Below are 21,148 nucleotides of genomic sequence, written 5' to 3' on the forward strand. Positions count from 1 at the left end.
GGGTACTACCACTAGCCTCCCCATTAGCACCATCCCTATGATGAGCAATATAGAAGGGTTAAAATGTTCACTTCAAACTTTTTATGTAATTAATTACAGATTTTATCTCTTCCAAAAGGAATGTTCATATTAGTCTCACAAATGTGCCAAATATATTATGCTTGTTTTGCTTTTCCTAAAGATTGGAGTATTCCCTTGAATAATTGTTCATTTTCTTTTCTTTATCTCTCTTTCTTTTTATTATTTCAAGTAATTACATGAAAGAGCAGAATAAAAAATTAATCTAATATGCTGCATATAAATATATACCATGCAAACAGCATTTTCATTATGCCCAATGATTCATAGCTTATCACAAGTTATTTTGAATTAGAGGTTTGAGGCATAAGCTTGTGTATTTCATGGTTATGCATTATATAGAAAAAGGTAGTTTAATCACACCATGAAACAATTATTACTAGCATGAGAATGAAGCATGATATCAAGATGATCAACAATTAAAGGTTTAATCATGCAACCATATAATTTCACACTATTGATTTTGCTCAACTAACTCGCAAGAGAAGAGTTTAGATTACCAGTGCATTTAGCATTCTTCAAGCCAAATACCTTTTAGATTCTTTACACCCTTGGCTGAAGAAAATCTCTCTCTTTTTTTTGTTTGCAAGGGAATGTTTATTGTATCTTTCATCGATGTGTCCTTCAAGTTGAAATTTCTTGCTCATAAATTCTGTATCATTAGCAAAATCTTTTTCTTTTCTTGAAGGCAATTCATTAGGTTCTCTAGGATACAAAAACATTCATACAACATATTTCTTAACTAGATGACTCAACATGAGACATGACAATAATTGAATTTGAGTCACTTTACTCAAGAGATTGCCTAAGTATAAGCAAGCACAAGTCACTTGAACTAAAGAGATAACTTCATTAAGTAAAATGGTTCAAGGACAAGCATGTGAGGCAATAGAAAGATTCATTAAAGTTAAATCAAATTTTTTTGTTTTCAGAATCAATTTAACTTAGATTCTATTTGCATAAGATAATTATCAATAAGACGTGCTAGCTAAGTTTTAATCAAATTATCTTAAACAGTTGTTTCTATCAAAATTCAGATTGTTACATAGAATCAAAATGATAAACTATATTCTCAATAAAGGATCTAGTTTTAATAAGAATAGTATGAATTGATATTTCTACAACTAATATCTTTTCATTGAATTTTCAATATACATTGCTTGAAGAGTGATATCCAAAGAAATATTTGTTTTATCAGATTTGACATTATTTCCATAAGAACATATCAAGCATGACATGTATGACTGAAAAATATAAAAGATATACAATATATCATTTTCTATTTTTCAGAAGATCAAAAGGAGTTTTCTAATAGAAACCATATGTATGACAAGCAATGATGATAGCCTTTAACAGAAATCATTTAAGTAGATGACTATCATACAACATTGTCTTTTTCATTTCTTCAAGGATTCTATCAACCCTATTTTATTTATGGTGTTCTTGGTGTAGAAACAATTGTATTCAATATTATTTTCTGTGCACAACTTAATAAGAAATTGGTTTTCAAAACTATGCCATGATACAATTTTATTTTCATAGTTTGCAAACCTTTTTCATTTGAAACCTTTTGTAAGTTTATGCCAAAGCAAAAAATATTTCAATTTAAGTGCCAAGAATAAAACCAACATTAGCTTTGAGAAATCATCCATAATTACAAAATTAGAGAGCTTATCTCCTAGGTTCACAATCCTAGAGATCCAAATAAGTTCTTATGGAGAATTTCCAACGGCTAAAAGGTGGAAACAATATTTTCAAATTTAGAAACGATTCTAGTTTATTTTTCTAGATGACATACATAGCAAACTTTGACCTTGCAAAAATTAATCTAAGTGAACCAATGACAAGGTCTTTTGAGATTAAGTCCATACTAGTATGAGTTGATTTTATATGCCAAAACTAGACTCTTTAATCTTGGTATTCTTAATGCATATATAAAAAAATATACCAAGTAGACATTCAATAGAAGATAATGCCATGGATAAGAACTCTCAATCAAGCATATAGAGAATTCAAAGAGTTATTCTAAGAGTATTGATTAAGCAAATTATCCATCAATAACTGAAGCATAATATAGAAAGATGGAGTGATTTAGATATATTTTCTTTTCATACCAAAAGTATCACTTATATCACAGAAATGATTAATACTAGCTACAATTTCAATATGAGAGGATGCAAGGATTACTAATTTCATTATTTCTTCCATTTTAGTCACTCTTCTTAATTATATTTTAAGTCTCATTCTTTAATATATGTCTAGAGCACCCAATGTCTAAATTAACATCTTTTGTTGGAGCCTTGAGTGCTAGACACACCTGCAGAAAATATTCAGATTTTCAACTTAGGAACCCAAGCTCTTTTGGGTCCTTGTAGGTTAGCTATTATTGTTCCTTTTGGAACCCATATTTTCTTAATAGCTATTTTGTCTCTTAGTTTGCAGGTTTTAGGATTACAAGTAATATACTTCTGCATACTCTTGCTAGATTTAAACAACATAGATTTAGCAAAAACAGATAATGAATTTTCAGTTTTCTGTTTCTGTTTATTAGTTTCACCAGATTTGTGAAAAATTGTTTTAGGATGAATAGTGGAGGATTTAAGAAATATATTCTCGAAAGATTTTTGAGTGTACCAAGGTTGATATCCCAATCTAACTTTGTCATATACAGCTCTTAAATTTTCTATCATTAAATTCAGTTTTTCAGAGCTGAGAGTGAATCTTTCAACAGTAGGTTTCAAATTATCAACTTCTTTAGTTAATTTTTCATTATCTTCTGAGAGCAATTCATTGTTTTTCTTAAGTTTATCATGGCTTTCAGTGAGAAGTTGATTTCTCTGATTTAGTTCTTTATTTTCTTTAATTAAGATTTCAATTTCATTAGTCAGTTTTAGTTTTTCATCTATTAGGATTTGATTTTCATTCTTCAAGTTCTTGTTCCTACAAATAAGTTTCTTATGTTCTAAATACAAATCAGAAAAGACATCATGAAGTTCATCAAATGTAAAATCGTTTTTAGTTTTAGCATGTACCTCATATATCTCATCTTCATGTGCCATTAAGCATGAATTTGCAATATGATGCTGCTCTTCTTCTACACATGATGTTTCAGATTTGTTAGTGCATTCATACTTAACTTCAAGCATATTCCATATGCCTTTAGCAGTTATGCAAGAAGATATGCAATTAAACTCATTCTCATCTAATGCACAATATAGCAGCTTCATTGCTTTTGAATTTTGTTGAGCCATTTCTTTATCATGATTAGTGCTTGTGTGTGGCCCATTGACTATAATACTCCATAAATCATAGTTATGTGCTTGAATGAAAATACGCATGCGTGCTTTCCAATATGTGTAATTTATGCCATTAAATAGTGGAGGTCTATCAATTAATTGTCCCTCACTCATAGAATATCCCACTTGGGTTGTCATGATCTTTAACTCTTGATTGTGAGATCAATGAGTACTATTAGAGCACCTTGCTCTGATACCACTTGTTGCCCAAGGTGACAATCCAAGAGGGGGGGGGGGGTGAATTGGTTTCTTCTAAATTTTAGTGCTTTTAAAAACTTTCGTAATTAAGTGCGGTGGATGCTTTCTTAGGTTATTTGAGTGAGTTAAGTTAATACAAGAATAGAAGATAAAGCAAGGGAAAATGAAATCACAAACACAATGCAAACACACCAATATATAGTGGTTCGGTGCTCTCCTTAGCACCTACGTCCACTCCCCAAGCGTACCCTTGGGAATTCACTATAATCTCACGGATTACAGTTGGATTGTTTTCCGGGCTCACAATCCAAAAACCTTGTTGGTTTTACGGGCTCACCAACGAACCTATACAACTTTGGTTTTCCGGGTTCACCAAAAACCTTGTTGGTTTTGCGGGCTCACCAACGAACCTATACAACTTTGGTTTTCCGGGTTTACCAAAAACCTTTGTTGGTTTTGCGGGCTTACCAACGAACCTTTACAAAGTATTTAAAACAAATGAAAAGAAAAGATTTAAACTCCTAAATGAGCATATAAAGCAATATGAACTACAAAGAAGAGTTAGAAAGAAATTATCGCTTTGAAGTCGCTTTGCTCTTCTTTGTCAAGGAAGCTTCACTCTTCAAGGGGGGAAGGAGCTCTTGATGCCTCTTTGAATGTGCTCAATCCCTTTCTTTGATTCTTGAATGAAGCTCTTGATGAAGGAGATTAGGGCTCTTTTGTTTTCTTGTGTTTTCTTTGATATCCCACTCAAAAGTTGTTTATTCTGATGAATAGTGCCCCTTTAAATAGTTTTCAACCTTCCTTGGACAAGCCCCATTCGTCAGATTTGAAAAACTAGCCGTTACATGCCTTGGGAAGGACAAAAAGTACATCTGCAGAACTAGCCGTTACTGTTCAGCCCGTGTTTGGGTCGGCTCAACCTGTCCTTGGGTCGACCCAACTTTGCCTTGGGTCGACTCAACCATTTCTTGGGTCGACCCTCTCAGTAACCACAGAACCCTCAATTTCAGCCTTTCTTCCCATGGGTCGACCCAACCATTCTTTGGGTCGACTCAAAGTTCACTTGGGTCGACTCAAATTCTTCTTGGGTCGACCCTCTCAGTAATTCCAGAGAACCGTTTTCTGTCTGTCTTTCTGTCTTGCCCTTTGGGTCGACCCTCTCAGAGTTTGGGTCGACTCAAGCTTGGGTCGACTCAACCACTGTGTGGGTCGACCCTCTCAGTGAATCCAGAGAGCATTCTTCCTTTGCGTTTTGAGGTTCTTTGGAGGTTGGGTCGACTCATGCTTACCTTGGGTCGACCCAACTCACTGTTCATTTGTGCTGTTTTTGCAGGAGTGTGCCAGATGATTCCTAGATGTGCCGGGGTCGACCCAATCAACCTATGGGTCGACTCAATCCACACTTTGCTGCATTCTCAAGGTTAGATTCATCCAAATGAACAAGACCATATATATATTTTCAATTAAACAAATGTACTGAGAGTAATGAACTTATAAATGAAGTATCAATTTAACTTATAGCATGCTCTAGATAATTACTTGTTAATCATCAAAATAACACTATCATCCTCATGGCTCACATTCTTTCTCAACCTTCCGGCGGCTCCTTCGACTCCTCTAGCGTGCTCACCCTCGGGCCAAATTTGAACCACAACAAATTTTATACTGAGGCATTTTTTTAATTTTAGTATATCATTCCAATTCTTACAATTGAGTTTGAATATTTTATAAAGTATTGCAATTTTGTTCTGCCGTCAATTTGGGTTTAACGTTGATGTTAGAGTATTATACAAAAATAATGCAAAAAATAGCAATAATAAAATAGAAATGAATTAAAAAATCAAATTAAATTAGAAATAAAAAATATTTATCCATCGCAATCCTTCAATCCAAATCCCTCCTAGTTCCTTCCGCCTCTTTCATTCCTTTAAATCCCTCCTCTTTCCTTACCTCTCCTCAGTTGCAAATAAACAATGCATGAGTTTAATTAAAGATGAGAACAATGCCTAACTTGGGTAAAATTTCAACGGTCATCGTCTCGTTGGTAAATAAAATGCCCCAACTTTCATTCCAAATGTTAAAATCATATAATTGATTAGGATCATGATTGATTGTACTAAACTTAATCGACCTTACCAAATTTTATCTTTATTAATTTATAATTAATTGTGTTAAATTTAATTGGTCTTACTAAATTTTATTAGCCTTTTAGTCTACTCTTAGCTTATATAAAGATTGGTCCTGAACATTGTAACAGTTAGATGGAAGCACAATTCGTTTTTTCCATCCTTCTTTTTCAACACCAAAAGTCTACCGTATGGGAAAAAAATAATCATTCTTCTTATTGCGAAAAAGCGGCGTGGTGCGTGGTGGGTCCCAGGTGGACCAAATACGCGACGACTGCACTTTCCGTGCAGAATGGCAACTGACCCATTGACGCTGAACTCCACCGGCTTCGTTTCCGTCCAAGGCTCCCTCATTTTTGTACAATATATATATACACACTATCTTAATCTCGGAATCCACCCAACATCAAATGCGCTAAAGGCGTAGTTGGATTGCCGAATGTTTCATTTGACTGATTCATCGGATGGTTGGTAGTTATCGTATATATGGCAGAAAGAAGCCAGTGAAGTGATTTGGAGTCCTGCAAGAACTCACAATCCCATCTTTCTCCAGACGATGGGTTCCATTGAAAGGTTTTAGAGATTTTGGAGCTCGGGGTTTCTCCAATCAAATAAGAATTTGTGTGTCATAATAATTTGTTGTCAATTGTTAGTCAAAGAAAAAAAAATTCAAGAATATATTACATAAACCATCCAAACAATCTACATTCAATCGGATTATTTGGTATTCTATCAGTGTATAGTGCAATATCCTCTAAAGCAAGAGCACCAATTTGAGTTCAATTATTATTGGTTAATCCAATAATCTAGATAGGTGCAAGACTAATTATTGGTATTGTTGCTATTAGAATCCGAGTTGTGGTCAGTCATTGCCTGAGGTCGACCGGTACTGAAGTGAAGAGCAGGTTGGGCCATAACCGATAAAAGACTTTGGAATGTTGAAGGAATATGAAGGTTTCCGGTGGAGGACCCTCCGACGCTTAAGTTAGTGGAATCTAGAGCAACAACAAGAGAATGAGAAAAAAGAATTGAAGTAAAATAGCAGATTCTGAGAGCTTACCTGAGGATCCCTCGATTCTTCCTATATATAGGATAGGGTCAGTGTTCGTTACCTTAATTATCGGAGGGTTCAATAACCATTTGATAACGGCTAATCATGTGTTAATTGTATGCTAGTGGTTTAGACAATATGCACATGGCATAATTATGACGGCCGTGTATTTATGGCTGAGCTAGCGTAACCCTTGCTGAAATCATAACTATGGCTTCTTTAGTGATCCTAAGTGTTTCTCCATGCTTGGACCAATCTGAATAGCACCTTAGCCAGTATTGAGGTCATTCATCTTGGGCCAAACTGAGGTCCGAGACTTCGGAACAACTCAAGTTAGGATAGCTAATATTTTTCCTTGAGAAGGAACAAGGGCTTCTAGTGGAGCCGAGTGAAGAGGAGAGACAATGTTAATCCCTAGGTCAAGCTCGATCCGCTCACCCTAAGGCTCTGCTCCCAAACTCAGCGCCTACCAGCTCAAGGAGGTCTTGAAGCTGTTGACGAAGAGCCTTTCTAAACCCTTTTAGCTCGAGGTTCCTTTCTCGGGGCTTCCCTTTTATGAACGGTCTTCTTCAGGGCATCAAGTCAGCCTTCATGGCTACAAACTGAGGTGAAACATTAAAAGGATTGGTCAAGCTAAAAAAGAAAAACTATTTAAGTGTTTACCTTGGGGAGTGGCCGTGCTTAGGCCGACATTGATCAAAGTCTTTTTGGATAACAAATCGCATAAAGGTGGAATGTTGGATCCAAAAAGGAGTATCGAGTGACTGTTGATCATCATCGAACAACTCCAGGGTTTAGTTCAATGACTTCCAAGGCTTTCCCTAGTGGGTTTAAAAGCCCCATGGCTACTCTGAGAATATAAAGAAAAATCTTTCCTTCCACCCATGGATAGAGGAGGGAGTTCTTCGAATCAGTTGACGGCTCTTCCGAGGAGAAAAGTACCACTATTTTTTTTCCAGGATGCCTCTTCAAAGTGAAACAACCTTAGAGAAGGATGATGAAAGGATGTAATGCACGAAGAAGGCAAAAAAAAAAAAAAAAAATCCAATAATGACCCACCAAGAGTTGGGAATGAGGTGGGTCGAAACCACAACATAGTACCTCATTAGCTCAACTATAAAGGGATGAAGGGAAAATCTTAGCCCAGTTTTAAAAGAGTTTTCTTATATAGACTGAGCGAAGCAGGAGGGGGATTAGTCACTTGATCCTTGAGACCAGCAAGCTCAACGTGAAAATAGAAAGGAATGAAATATTGAGCCCGATATCTGTCCAAATACTCCGGGATGAGAATAGATTCCTCGTTCTCTAGTTTGAAGTAAACTTTGAACCCACCCTCTTGATTGACGAAGGGAGAATGATGAGCCTGAAGAGAAGCTTCGTCTGATGACCAGCTACTAGCAGATAGCTCGGCTTCACTCATAATGAAAGGAAAAGTGGAGAAGGATGAAGAAAGAGAGAGAAAAAAAGGGGAATATCTAACCTACAGAATCGAGATCAAAGAAGAGGGTGTTCGAAAGCTCGCTTGACGAAATGAATGTCTGCTGGACAAGATGAAGGTCTACCAGATAGGATGAAGGTCCGCCGAATCAGAAAGAAGCTCCGCCAGATCGGAAAAAAGCTCCGCTGCAACCCAAAATCGCCACACAAAACTCGCTGCCGCTCAAAAGGAAATGCAAGTGAAGATGAAAGTGAAGGAGAGAGAGGGTATTATATAGGTGCACGGATGGCTCAGATTAAGGCGACAATTCACTTTTCCAACTTGTTCGGGATATGCTACGGATGATGTATTCTCACTTTAAATATCTTCAAAAATTCTATCACCACTCAACAATTCATGCTAGAATGATGATGCTTCGAGAAGACCAATCGACGGTTAATACCTCTTCTAGATAGGCAAACTTCGGTCTAGATGACAGCAGAACTTCCATTGCTTGAAGTAAAATTAATACCATGCTAAAAAGTGGGGGACGAGTGATGGAAAGAATATTGGCCATCTTGACATCGGATTATCCCGAAGTTCTTGACCTCAGTTTGGTTCGAGATGAATGACCTCGATATTGGTTGAGGTGCTATTTAGGTTGGGCAAAGCATGAAAAAATGTCGAGGATCACTAAAGAAGCCATAGTTATGATTTCGGCAGTTGTTACTCCAGTTCAGCTATAAATGCATAATCGACGCAATTATCACCACGTGTACATCATATGGAACCATTACCATGCGGTTAACGTACGATTAGCCATTATTGTGCAGCTATTGCACCCTCCGATAATTAAGATAACAGATACGGACCCCATCGTATATATAGAGAGAATCGAGGGACCCTTAGATAAGCTCTCGAAAACTACTATTTTACTTCCATTCTTCTCCCTCATTCTTCCGTTGTTGCTCTGGATTCCACTTAAACATCGAAGGGTCTCCTCCCGAAAACCTTCCGACAATAATACTTCTTTTTAAGTAGGACTCGCACTTTGGAGAGGCATTGATAGCCCTTCAACCTTTCGAAGTCTTTCCTTGGTTTTGGACTGACCTGCTCTTCACCTTGGTGCCGGCCAACCTCAACCAACCTCAGGCAATGGCCGACCTCAACTCAGATTCTAGTGGCAATAGGTATATTTTAATATTAAAATAACAATAATTTGTTAATAAATTGTAGATATGAATGGATAGAAGTTCCATGTATTAGCACCAATACTCATGTTCTGATGAGCTTAATTATTTCTATTTTTCTAACTGAACATTTATCACTCACTCTCCCACTATTCTCATTACCCACATATTAATAGGCTTAATTGTCTCTATTTTTGTAATGGTATATTTATTATTCTCTCACCCTCTAACCCATTACTTTGGCAAATAATAGACTATATTAATTTGTGAAGGTCTTATGAGCGTATAAATAGACTCCTCATTATTAACTCAAATTTAACACATCCTCATTCTACATACCAACAAACTTAAGAATTCTCTATCCAAAAAAATATATTTTCTTGATGGAGCTTTTGGGCTCAACTTTTTGCATGGAGTTGGTTTTGAGCCATATGATGATCAGACTTTCCTAATCGCAAAGAGCTTAAATTTCTGTACAAAGATTGAAATCCATGCAACTCATCCTAATTAATATTGTCATCTCAAACAAAATCTATTATCTATTATATTTTTTGTTTCAATTATATGTTTTGCAACCGACGCTAATGATATGAAAAAAAAAGTGGAGAAATAATGGCAGCAAAACTTGAAAAAATGCACACATTCCGTGGATATGGTTTCCAAATGACAACATAAAATTGGTTATATATATACACACACATATGTCAATTGCCAGCTAAATCTATTTTGTAGTGGAGACTTATTTGCAGCGCTCGACACGTGTACATTCGACGCCCAACTTTTCCTTACATGCATGCACCTAAAATGCGGTTGACACGTGACAGTAGACATGTACTAACCAACCAGATACAAGCACGTAAACAATTATTTTGTCCTAATGTCTGTTGCCTGAAGCACTAGGCCTAGAAGGACGGCCGAAAGGCAAAGTTGGCACCGGCTCTCACTTGGTTGGGCTGTCTGCCGTGGCGTTCATCTAGAAGGAAGTGTGTCCCGCATAATTTCTGCACACGCTCGCCCTGCACAAATCCCAAAGCAATCAATAGATAATTTTATGATGGATTCATGAGAAAAAAAGGGTAAATTTTTTCTTTTGCTCGAAAGATACAGCCCAGCCTCTTACTGTATATAGATTGGGAAAAAGATTTTTCTAGGCCCACTGTTAGAGTTGATTTGGATTTTCCAGATGTAGAGGCGGCGGTCCTTCTAGAAGTTTTGAAACTATTTTTTTTTATATTTTAAAATTTTTGGTATTTTGTGAAATTTGGAGTTTTGTATTAGAATTTTTTTTCTCTCTATATTTTCTTTATCATTAGTGAAGCTTTCTTCGATCGTTTTCATGCGTGGGCATAAATCGTAAACCAAATCACGTAAATTTCTGCTTTTCTCTCTCTTTATTTGTCTTGCTATCTCTAGGTCTAGTCGCTTTGCATAATATAGTTAACATTATATTCTAGGCCCATTGTTAGAGTTGATTTGGATTTTCCAGATGTACACGTATCAGAGGCGGCGGTTATTCTAGAATTTTTGAAACTATTTCTTTTATATTTTAAAATTTTTGGTACCTTGTGAAATTTGGAGTGTTGTATTAGAATTTTTTTTCTCTATATTTTCTTTATCAGTAGTGAAGCTTTCTTCGATCGTTTTCACGCATGGGCATAGATCGTAGGCCAAATCACATAAATTTCTATTTTTCTCTCTCTTTATTTGTCTTACTATCTCTAGGTCTAGTCTCTTTGCATAATATAGCTAACATTATATTCTAGGCCCACTGTTAGAGTTGATTTGGATTTTTCAGATGTACACATATAGAAGGTGGCGGTCATTCTAAAATGTTTGAAACTATTTCTTTTATATTTAAAAATTTTTGGTAGCTTGTGAAATTTAGAGTTTTGTATTAGAATTTCTTTTTTCTCAATATTTTTTTTATCATTAGTGAAGCTTTCTTCGATTGTTTTCACGCGTGAGCATAGATTGTAGGCCAAATCACGTAAATTTCTACTTTTCTCTCTCTTTGTTTGTCTTACTATCTCTAGGTCTAGTCTCTTTGCATAATATAGCCAAAATTATATTCTAGGCCCATTGTAAGAGTTGATTTGGATTTTCGAGATGTACATATATAGGAGGCGACAGTCATTCTAGAATTTTTAGAATTATTTTTTTATATTTAAAAGTTTTGATAGCTTGTGAAATTTGGGGTTTTGTATTGGAATTTTTTATTTCTGTATATTTTTTTCATCATTAGTGAAGCTTTCTTTGATCATTTTCATGCGTGAGAATAGATCGTAGGCCAAACACGTAAATCTCTACTTTTCTCTATCTTTGTTTGTCTTACTATCTCTAGATCTAGTCTCTTTGCATAATACAGCTAAAATTATATAAATATCATTAGAGGGGTCCATTACATGATCCCATTTATATCAAGGAATTAGTAAGATCAAAGTGAATCTTAAAATCAAGATCTAAAGTGACAAGTGTTATATACATTATTTAGCATTATGATAGTGTAGTTAAAATGCAAATAACAAGTGCATACATACCATTTATTTTATAAATACTATTGTTCAATCTTTAATCTCTTTGCATCCGTTTTCTCCTCTTGAAAGAAATGGTACATAAATGGTGGTTGAAAAAGAAAGAGATTATTTATATAAATCTAAAAGTTATACCCATTATATATATTGGAATAATTAGATTATTAATGAAACACTTGACTATATGTTTTTTTTCTTCTTTTGTGTAACAGTTTTACATGCTGAGCTAGGTGTAGCTGGAAAGCAAAATAAGAAAGAATAAAAAACACTTGACCTAGTTATTCAGCCAAACACTCATTGACGTATTTTCCTCAACCATTTCTTCAGATTGGCTCATGAATATTGATACGCAATTTTATACCTACTAAACTTGTTCATTTATTTAATTTTTGAATAAATTATTCTATCATGTAGACTAAGCTTTGGGGCTCCCTGAAGTTCTGGGCCAGAACTTCGGATAACTGAGAATAAAAGCAAGCGTTAAAGTTTCCATGTCTCATAAAAACAGTGCGTTGTGGATCATCACGGGCGTGCTTCTCGAGCCTCATCAACGAATACGTACAGACTTCAAAGCCATTTACGTGTTGGCAACGTGTGGATGGCCGGGAGGAAAAGTGGTGAAAAGGGAGTCTAACATGCGTTCAAACTATATGAAAGATTGTATTCTTTTATGTGAAGTGGGACAGGCGATGGAGATGTTTGCTTGTTCGTTGCACGCTTGGTCATGCATGGGGTCCAAGTCCATGCGAATTAAGTGTGGGGGTCATATCATACTGTCATCATTAATTAACAAATAATTGTCTTCGTGGGGAAAGATTAGGATGCTGACATAACGTAAAGTTTAATATTATACAAGGCAATGTGGGCTCCAACGATGACTAATTGCTCGGACTATGAATGAAGGGGCAATGGATAGATTTGTTCCGCAACGAAGCAATGCAAAGATAAGAGAAAACTGTGTATGTTGAGTGAAAAAAAAGGCCACCTGTCAATGTTGATCATATAGTTGGACTCCAAGTTGCGTAAAAGAAGTTGATGCTATCTTTTTCGAGCAAAAAGCTGATGCTTTCTTTAATGATGCATTGTGAATTGCGTGTCAACGTGAATCTTAAACAATTGCATCACGATGCGTAAATTATTCTCTTTTCTAAAGTCTAATGGATGACTCCTCTGAAAGAACCTTGTTGTTTAATTATTCTTATCTAGTGGGTCATAGTTTCTTTTAAAAGGGCCTAAAGTTAGCTTGTTGATGCTTCTTTGAATGTTTATAGTACCTTGAAAACTTGAACCAGCAAAACTAGTTTCAACTTTGCAGTGTGCTGACCTTGTTCACAGTTTACATTAGAATAATATAATTAGTTTTGGATTGTTCGATATCGTTTGTTCAAAATTCCTTTCTGTTGAATACTAGCTTGTCTTGGCGGTCATATTCCTCTGCTTAACAACTAGGGTTCTATCTTGTTACTTGGATGAGGGGTCCTCGGTTATTTGATCTTGGAAAATTATAGTATGGTTGGCTCTCTCTCCCTCATAATTGAAACAAATTAGCAATATGCCAACTCATATGCATATTAGTTAAGTAGGTAGGGTAATGAACTGATATTTTAAATATTAATCAAAATTAAAATAGAACATATAGTACAATGAGAGTGAAAGTCATAAAACATGCTAAGAATTTTGTAATGTCTTGTATCATAAGTTTTAAGGAGCCCCTTCATTAATAATTAGTACAATTAATGAGTTTAAAAAAAAAAGTTCCTCATTAATATTTCTTTTCTTTTTTTTCTTTTTTTTTTGGTAATTGGGGGGAAGGGCACCCACAACCTATCTTCCATCCACAACCTATGGCTTTGATCTTTGACCTTTGCTTACCAACTGGCATGATTAACTTTGTTAAAGGTGTGGGAGATCTCAATTACATAGTGTGGTGACTAACATTTGGAGCAAACCTTCGAACCATATACATAAACCTGGTATGTATGTGATTTGTTGGTTAACCTTTCTAGATACAAGATTTTAATCGTTCTGTATCAATTAAATGTTATTTACTCACTAATTAAAAGATTAGAAAATAATATAACAAAGTCCTTCAAGGTTTCTCCTTCAGGGTTTCCATGCTTACATGTGACCGCCGGAGAGGACTGAGACATGGATATTATCCTTTCGAACTTTCAAAGAGGAAATGAAGAAGGGAAGAGCAACAAAATTATACAAAAATGGACAATAAGGGCTACTTGCTCACCTGGTTGTAAGACATAATGCTTAAATTTTGACTCAAAATATTGGTCATGTCTTTGGATGTCTGTGTTATGTATGTATACAGCGTTAGGACCAAGTCTCCGTTGATCAGAAATGCAACTGGAAATTTTTGATCCATATAAGAAAGTAAAAACACATGATAAGAAATAAGAAGAAAAAAGAAGAAAAAAGAAAAAGGTATCCCTGAAAAAAAAAAGAAATGTCATGCATCATTTTGTCATTGAATGTCGAGTCTGGTGATGGGATCAAATGATAGATTTCAAGTTATATCATTTATATTGTTTACACAAAGACAAATTACATCCATTTTTTGAAGATGCTACGTACATACTCATACAAATATGAAGGCAAACCTACAAGCTCTTATCTCTTAACCTTATCTACCTTTCTTTCTATAGCAAAGGCTTTAATTCTAAAATTTTTAAAGCATGCCTATTGTTCATTTTAGATGCAAGCTCATAACGATGGGTTGATGAAGTAATTAAGACTTAGATGGTCATGGGCAGATATGTGAAGCTATGTTCCAACTTGTGAGCTATAATAATAGAAGAGTTCCAGTGTCCTTTTCCACAACTGGTGAGGCTAACATCTGCTGCGCAGTGAAATGAAGCTGTTTCTCCTGTGCTCTGATTTTACTCTAAAACTTTAGGAGTTCGGATTGTATCTTTCGCGCGAAAGAATAATTGATCTTCTTTTACAATGTCGCCATTGGATCGCATCCAATGCAGATCTCAAAGCATTCCAGACTCCTCCTTTCATTCTTTTGCATAGATCTCGAAGGGGCTATTACATGATTCAATAGTTTATTCGTGCGAAGGAAGGTGAATCGTTCTTTTGCGCGAAAGATACAGCCCCAGTCTGAGTTTTAGATTACACCATACATCTAGGTTCCACATTTTATGCACATTTCTAAGACGCGTTGCAAACGATACCATTGTGCAGTGGATCTTAAACCACGCCTTTCCAGAATGCACAAAATGAGCCACCATCTTTATCAGAAAGTCCTACAGATACCTTGGCACACCAAACAATCTTTCTTCCAAATGAGCTAAATGAGCCTCAGGCATTTCGAATTAGCTATATGGTTGCTTCCTGTGATCCATAGTTCCCGAAGGCAACCCAAGCACATGAAACCTGGTCAGCTTTTTATGGCTATCCAAATTTAGAGGCACAAAAAATCCAAATCAAGCATGTACCAGCTGGGCCTGTACAGATTGTGCAACTTGTAATAGTCCATTATTTTGGCCCGGCCTGGTCCAGCTTGGGCTGGTCGGAATCTACCTCCGGTGGCATGGCAAGTCATGGGGGAAGGAAGACTCCCGATCAGAGTCTTCATCATCCCCGACTCTGTCAAGGAAGATGAGTCCTAGGGCTTGACAGACTCTAGTGAAAGACCTAGGATTTCATCTATAGAAAAAAGCTCTCCCTTCCTTTCCTCTATGCATCGCTCTTAATCCCTGATCAATCGTCGGTAAGATTCATCCGAGTTCTCTTGATTTTTTTCGCAACGAGCCATCGTTGATTCGTTGTCGAAATAAGATAACTAGTCTAACTACTTTTGTATACCTACTCCTGAATCCCTCGATCGTCATCGACGGCCTGATTGTCTGTGATGATCGTCATTAATCAAATAAGCCAAATAATTCTGAACTGAAGATACCCTTCCAAGTTTTTTGTCTTCCTTGTCATCGTCATCCTCTTCTCCTTCTTCTTCTTTATCAGCACAATATTTCCTGGAGATACCCTCCCAACATCCAGTCCCACCATGTGCATCCTTGCAAATGACATGTTCCATGCATGAATCATATTCTCAGCAAAAAAGGAACATATTACATGACTCACAACTAACTTGAGGCGACAATGTTCGAATATAACACTTTTGTCAACATGTCTTTGTGCATGCATGCTCGAGAGAGATGGTTGTCATCCAAAGATGCTACCTAGCTGGCTTGCTTATGAGATTTCTTGATGGTTTTCACGTATGTGCCTACCTGTATGCACACGCAAACTTATTAAGGGAAAAAAAAAAGACAAATCTATTTAATGAAGATGTCTCAAATTCTCTCTCTCTTAGGATGGTACATATTATTTCTGCTATATTTTTTAAGAAGGAAAAGAAAAAAATGCAACATGTATGCTGTTTCACTCACAAGTACATGAGGTCATAATGTTCAAGCAAGACACTCTTATGTCTGTATCTGCATAAATGTGTGACAGAGATGATAGTTATCCGAAAGCATGCACTAGCTACAAGCTAGCTTGCTGATAAGATTTCTTGGTGGGTTCTTCTCAGAGTGGGTCATGCATGCATGTGCATTTATGCGCATGGAGACATTCATAGAGGGAAAGAAAGCCTACATAGCCAAGGCTTCTCAAAATTCATCTTGGAGTGCTAACACTTCCACCATATTCTCTCTCTCTCTCTCTCTCTCTCTCTCTCTTTCTTCTTCTCCTCCTTTTGTTCCAATAATGTGGATAGAGTAGCTTCCTCCCCCCGCCTTTCTAATTCTTGAGTCAATGCACTTGTTTGCTATTAGGACTCTATCCAGAATTTGCCTTCCTTGAAGAAAGGTGCCTTGTTCCTCTGGTTCCTTGGCTTGATTCTCGAACCTATCACAATACATTCTTAAATCATTACTTACCATTCTTCATTGTGAATGAGAGACATTTTCGACCAACAACATCTACTCATATCCTTGTGTCATTTTTGAACACAGCAATCAGCAAGCAGCAAGTGGGGGAGAGTCAAGTAAAGTACAACACAGGACTTACCATTCTGCTCTCTCTCTCTCTCTCTCTCTCTCTTTCTTTTCAGTGTAGCCGAGGAGAGGGTTAATTACTAAATAATTTTTAAATAAATTGACTGCTTAGCGGCATTATTTCAAACTGCACATCAGAATTACTGGGCTAGATGGCAGAAATATGAAATAGAGACAAAGACATTGAAATACTTGAGTTTGAGACTGGTTATAAAAGGCACATGAGACACATGATTTTTTGGTTTGTTTCCTCCATGGGTATTGGTATGTATACCAAGGACATTTTTTGCTCATCGTGTTCATTGTCCCTTTTGGCAGTAGCCATATGGTACATCTGCACCACTGCATGTTGTCTCAAAAGTGACATGCTTTGCTTATCTACATCCAGCAGGATGACAATGATCTTGTCAATTTAGCCAAAGCTAGCTAGCTGCTTTGTCCAGTTAACATTATAATCATGGTCAAGATTGTTAGTGAGTTCTAAATTTACCTGAGTTATATATACAAGGCAGACAAGTCACCCTAGGGACCAGTTAAATGTACCTGTGAATGAGTTATGTGGCAGGGTCTGCAAATATTTCTTGTCAGGTAGTGGCTAATTGGTATTCAAGTCTCAGTAAAACTAAATTATATGGAAACCAGAATTAATGATCATGAAAATATAATTTTGACTGCTTTTCATGAATCCTAATAGCAACTTGCACTCAAGACTGATTTGCAGGTTTTTTTTTTTTTTTTTTTTGGCTAGAACGGGTGATTCATATAACACGTGTATGGATACACCCACTAAAGTCAGAAATTTGCAGATATTTTTCAAATACTGATTTTCATCTAAACATCTTTGGTTGCACCACATTATGCTTGCGCAAGTTCTCAATACCGAAATATTTGTAGAAATTGTGAGGATCTGTACGAGCGTGTGTTTAATCCCATATTGGTTATTTACCGAAAAAATATTGGGTACTTATACAGGACTAAGGAACTCAAATAATACCTTCCGGCTAGCTTTTTTGGGTGAGGTCCTGGATTGTGACTTAATGGTATCAGAGTAAACTTGGCTTATAGTTTATGTAGACTAGGGGACACTACACGGGTTCATGGAGGCTAACCATAGGCCAATCGTGATGCTTGTGATTAGATTTGAATGGATTTGAACTTTTAGCATGACAAGGACGTCATGGCTTGAACAAGGAGAGTATGTGAGGATCCGTACGGGCGTGTGTTTAGTTCCACATCAGTTATTCGCCAAGAAGATCTTGGGTACTTATAGAAGATAAAGGAACCCAAATAATACCTTCCGGCTAGCCTTTTTGGGTGATCTCTTGAGTTGTGATAGAAACATTGCAATATATGCATGCCCAATCCGTAGTCCATAGTCTACCTTGTTACATAGCTATGCTGCCCTCATTGATTGAGTAAAACAACATCATAGCAACTGTGATGTTATATAGTGGAAGTGATGTTACACATCTCTGAACCTCAAAACCCTAGAATCCTAGTCCCCTCCATAGCGGAAAACATCACAAGAAGCTACAATTGAAACGGAAAACTTTAAGGGCTCGTTTGGTTCGCGGGAAGCATTTTTCCTTCTAGGAATATTATTTCTGGAAAATAGATTCCTAGGAAGAGGATGCCTAGGAAAGTACTTTTGGCATGTTTGGTTGACCATGGAAAAGTGACAAATTTCCAAAGTGCTTATGTTTGGTTGACCATCCACTTTTTTGGGAAAGTTATGTATAATTCCTATTTTGCCCTTAATAAAAATTAGGTCTTTAATGCCTCTTTAATGCTTCTTTAATGCTGAAGGGCCTTTTTAGGAAAAAATAAAAATGGAGTGATTTCCGCCTCATGGGAAAGTAACTTTTCCATGTTTCTCATAGGAAAGACTTTCCCATGAAATGTGGGAATCATATTCCCATGGAAATACAACTTTTCCGTCTCTCTCCTTTAAAAATTCCAATCAAACAAGAAGCATCTCATTACTTTTCCGTTGACCATACTTTCCCTCCTTATTTTCCCGCGAACCAAATGAGCCCTAGGAAAATGAAATCCCACATCCGATGTTTCCGCTACCTCTGCTCGATATATCATGATAATGCCGGCTCATGTTGCAGCTTTCCTTTAGTCACTTTTCCGTTGACCATACTTTTCCTCCTTATTTTCCCGCGAACCAAATGAGCCCTAGGAAAATGAAATCCCACATCCGATGTTTCGGCTACCTCTGCTCGATATATCATGATAATGCCGGCTCATGTTGCGGCTTTCCTTTAGTCCTTCCATGCAGTGTATGCCTCAAAAACTAGTCCCTTTGTCCATCCTAGAGGTAAAATCCTTCTTATGCTTTATTTGGTTCATGTGTTCCTCGACCTCAGGGGAGCTCCAAACCAATGCCCGCCGACATTAGGCCACTCTTCAATCTGCAGAAGAATTTTTATGTGAATGTGTGATAGCCGTTTGAAACCAACCTGGCAGCCAGCAAGATGATTTTCGCCAAACTAATCATCATCAATTTTTAGCATGTATTTTTCGAGTACTAAATGACAATTGTAAAATTACCTGTAAACAAGCAAGGAGAAATTCTACCTCTCTAGAATTCAGAGAAAAGAGAGATTTATTAGGATAATGAAGAGATTCGGAATGAAGCATGAGCAAGTTATCATCCATGTAGGGAAACTCCTATGACAAGCTTATTTGTTTTGTAAATTATACAATTTGCTAGCAATGTAAGTGCACAATCTTTACCTTGCATTCTCTACCTCACATTGCATGATCATTTAGTTAAACAGGAAAGATTTGCTCGAAGATATAAGATTTATTATGCGAAATCATTTGTTCTGTGGTGGTGCAGAACTCATCTGAAAACAAGGTACAGAGATCTTCAATTCCTAACTTTCACCAGCTTGGGTCTGAGTCTACAAGCTTACTTCATAATATGCAATTAATTTTTTGGTCATGCACACCACAAATCCTATTATAATGCACACCGCAGGTAGGAACGTGGTATTATGGATAGCCCCGCTACGGGCAGGAACGTGGTATCATGAATAGCCCCGCTATGGGCATGAATGTAGTCACGGGTCGAATTGTGGCCATGGTTAGTCCAAAACGAAAAGCTAATTGTCAGTGGATCTGGATCCTATTAATGGGAAATGAATGATAAGATATATGAAACCATTGTTGAATAAAATAGTTTTACTTGATGATAACTATGATATATCTCTTTTGAATAAGCCAGATATTTGATGATAAATAATATATATTTGTGCATATGTTTGCCAGATTACTAAGCTGTAAAGCTTAGACCACTTCTTTTCTTTTTCCTTTTAGAGTTGCAGGGTGCTTAATACTTAGCTGCAATTTGGGATCCTCATGAGAGGATGAATAGTTATTACGGGGCCGATAACAGTATAGTAATTGAAATTTGTAATTGGACAAGCCTTGTTACTTGTAAATGATATTATTTTATCTTATTATGAAATTAGGTTCATTTTGACCAATAATTTTGAGGTTGTGATGAATTTATAGGCTTTGCATATTCTCTAGAGCCTTGACTTAGAAATTGTGTGGCCATTTTACATTGTCGACCCAGGTGATGGGATCGGAGTGCGATATTCTCCCCCTCTCCTCCCGTCCCTATCGATCCAATTATTTAAGAAGCAATGCTGCTGCAATCAACCAGCGTTTTCTTAGCCGGTTAATGTTCCTTTCACATTTGAGAGGCCTAGGATTTGAATCATAATGGTGGTGTCCCCACATAATTCTCAAAAAAAGAAGAAGAAAACAATAAGTTTAGAACTCAACAAACTCAATTCGCTTTCCCCGTTCATATAGACATTCCAAGTTTTGCCCATCAAATCCTTCGTCAAATTGCCCAGCCAACCTCTCACAACCAGCTTCGACAAAGTAGTAGTCCACAAATTTCGTGTACGACAAAAATAAAGAACAGTCGAGTGCAATTAAACAATCTACCAGTAGCATCATTAGTCTAACAAATACTAAGTAATGAGCTAACATCTAACCTGTCCCTTTGGATCTTGCCAAGCTGATAGGTGCAAGAATTGGACCTACCAAACCCTTCACCGCAGTCAAGTCAGCAAGTCGAACGCTTCCCATCAAAGAAGTTCTAGATTGAGAAAATTTCCAATTGGGGAACTTCCAGCCCATTCCTTCAGCAGAAATAATAGCAGATTATATGACCCAAAGTCCACACAATCTTTCCCACCTTCCACCGGAATCTAAA

This window comes from Phoenix dactylifera, chromosome 1 (assembly GCF_051530095.1).
Source record: "Phoenix dactylifera cultivar Ajwa chromosome 1, Ajwa_hap1_PhDact_Kaust_v1.1, whole genome shotgun sequence".
In the NCBI taxonomy this organism is placed as follows: Eukaryota; Viridiplantae; Streptophyta; class Magnoliopsida; order Arecales; family Arecaceae; genus Phoenix; species Phoenix dactylifera.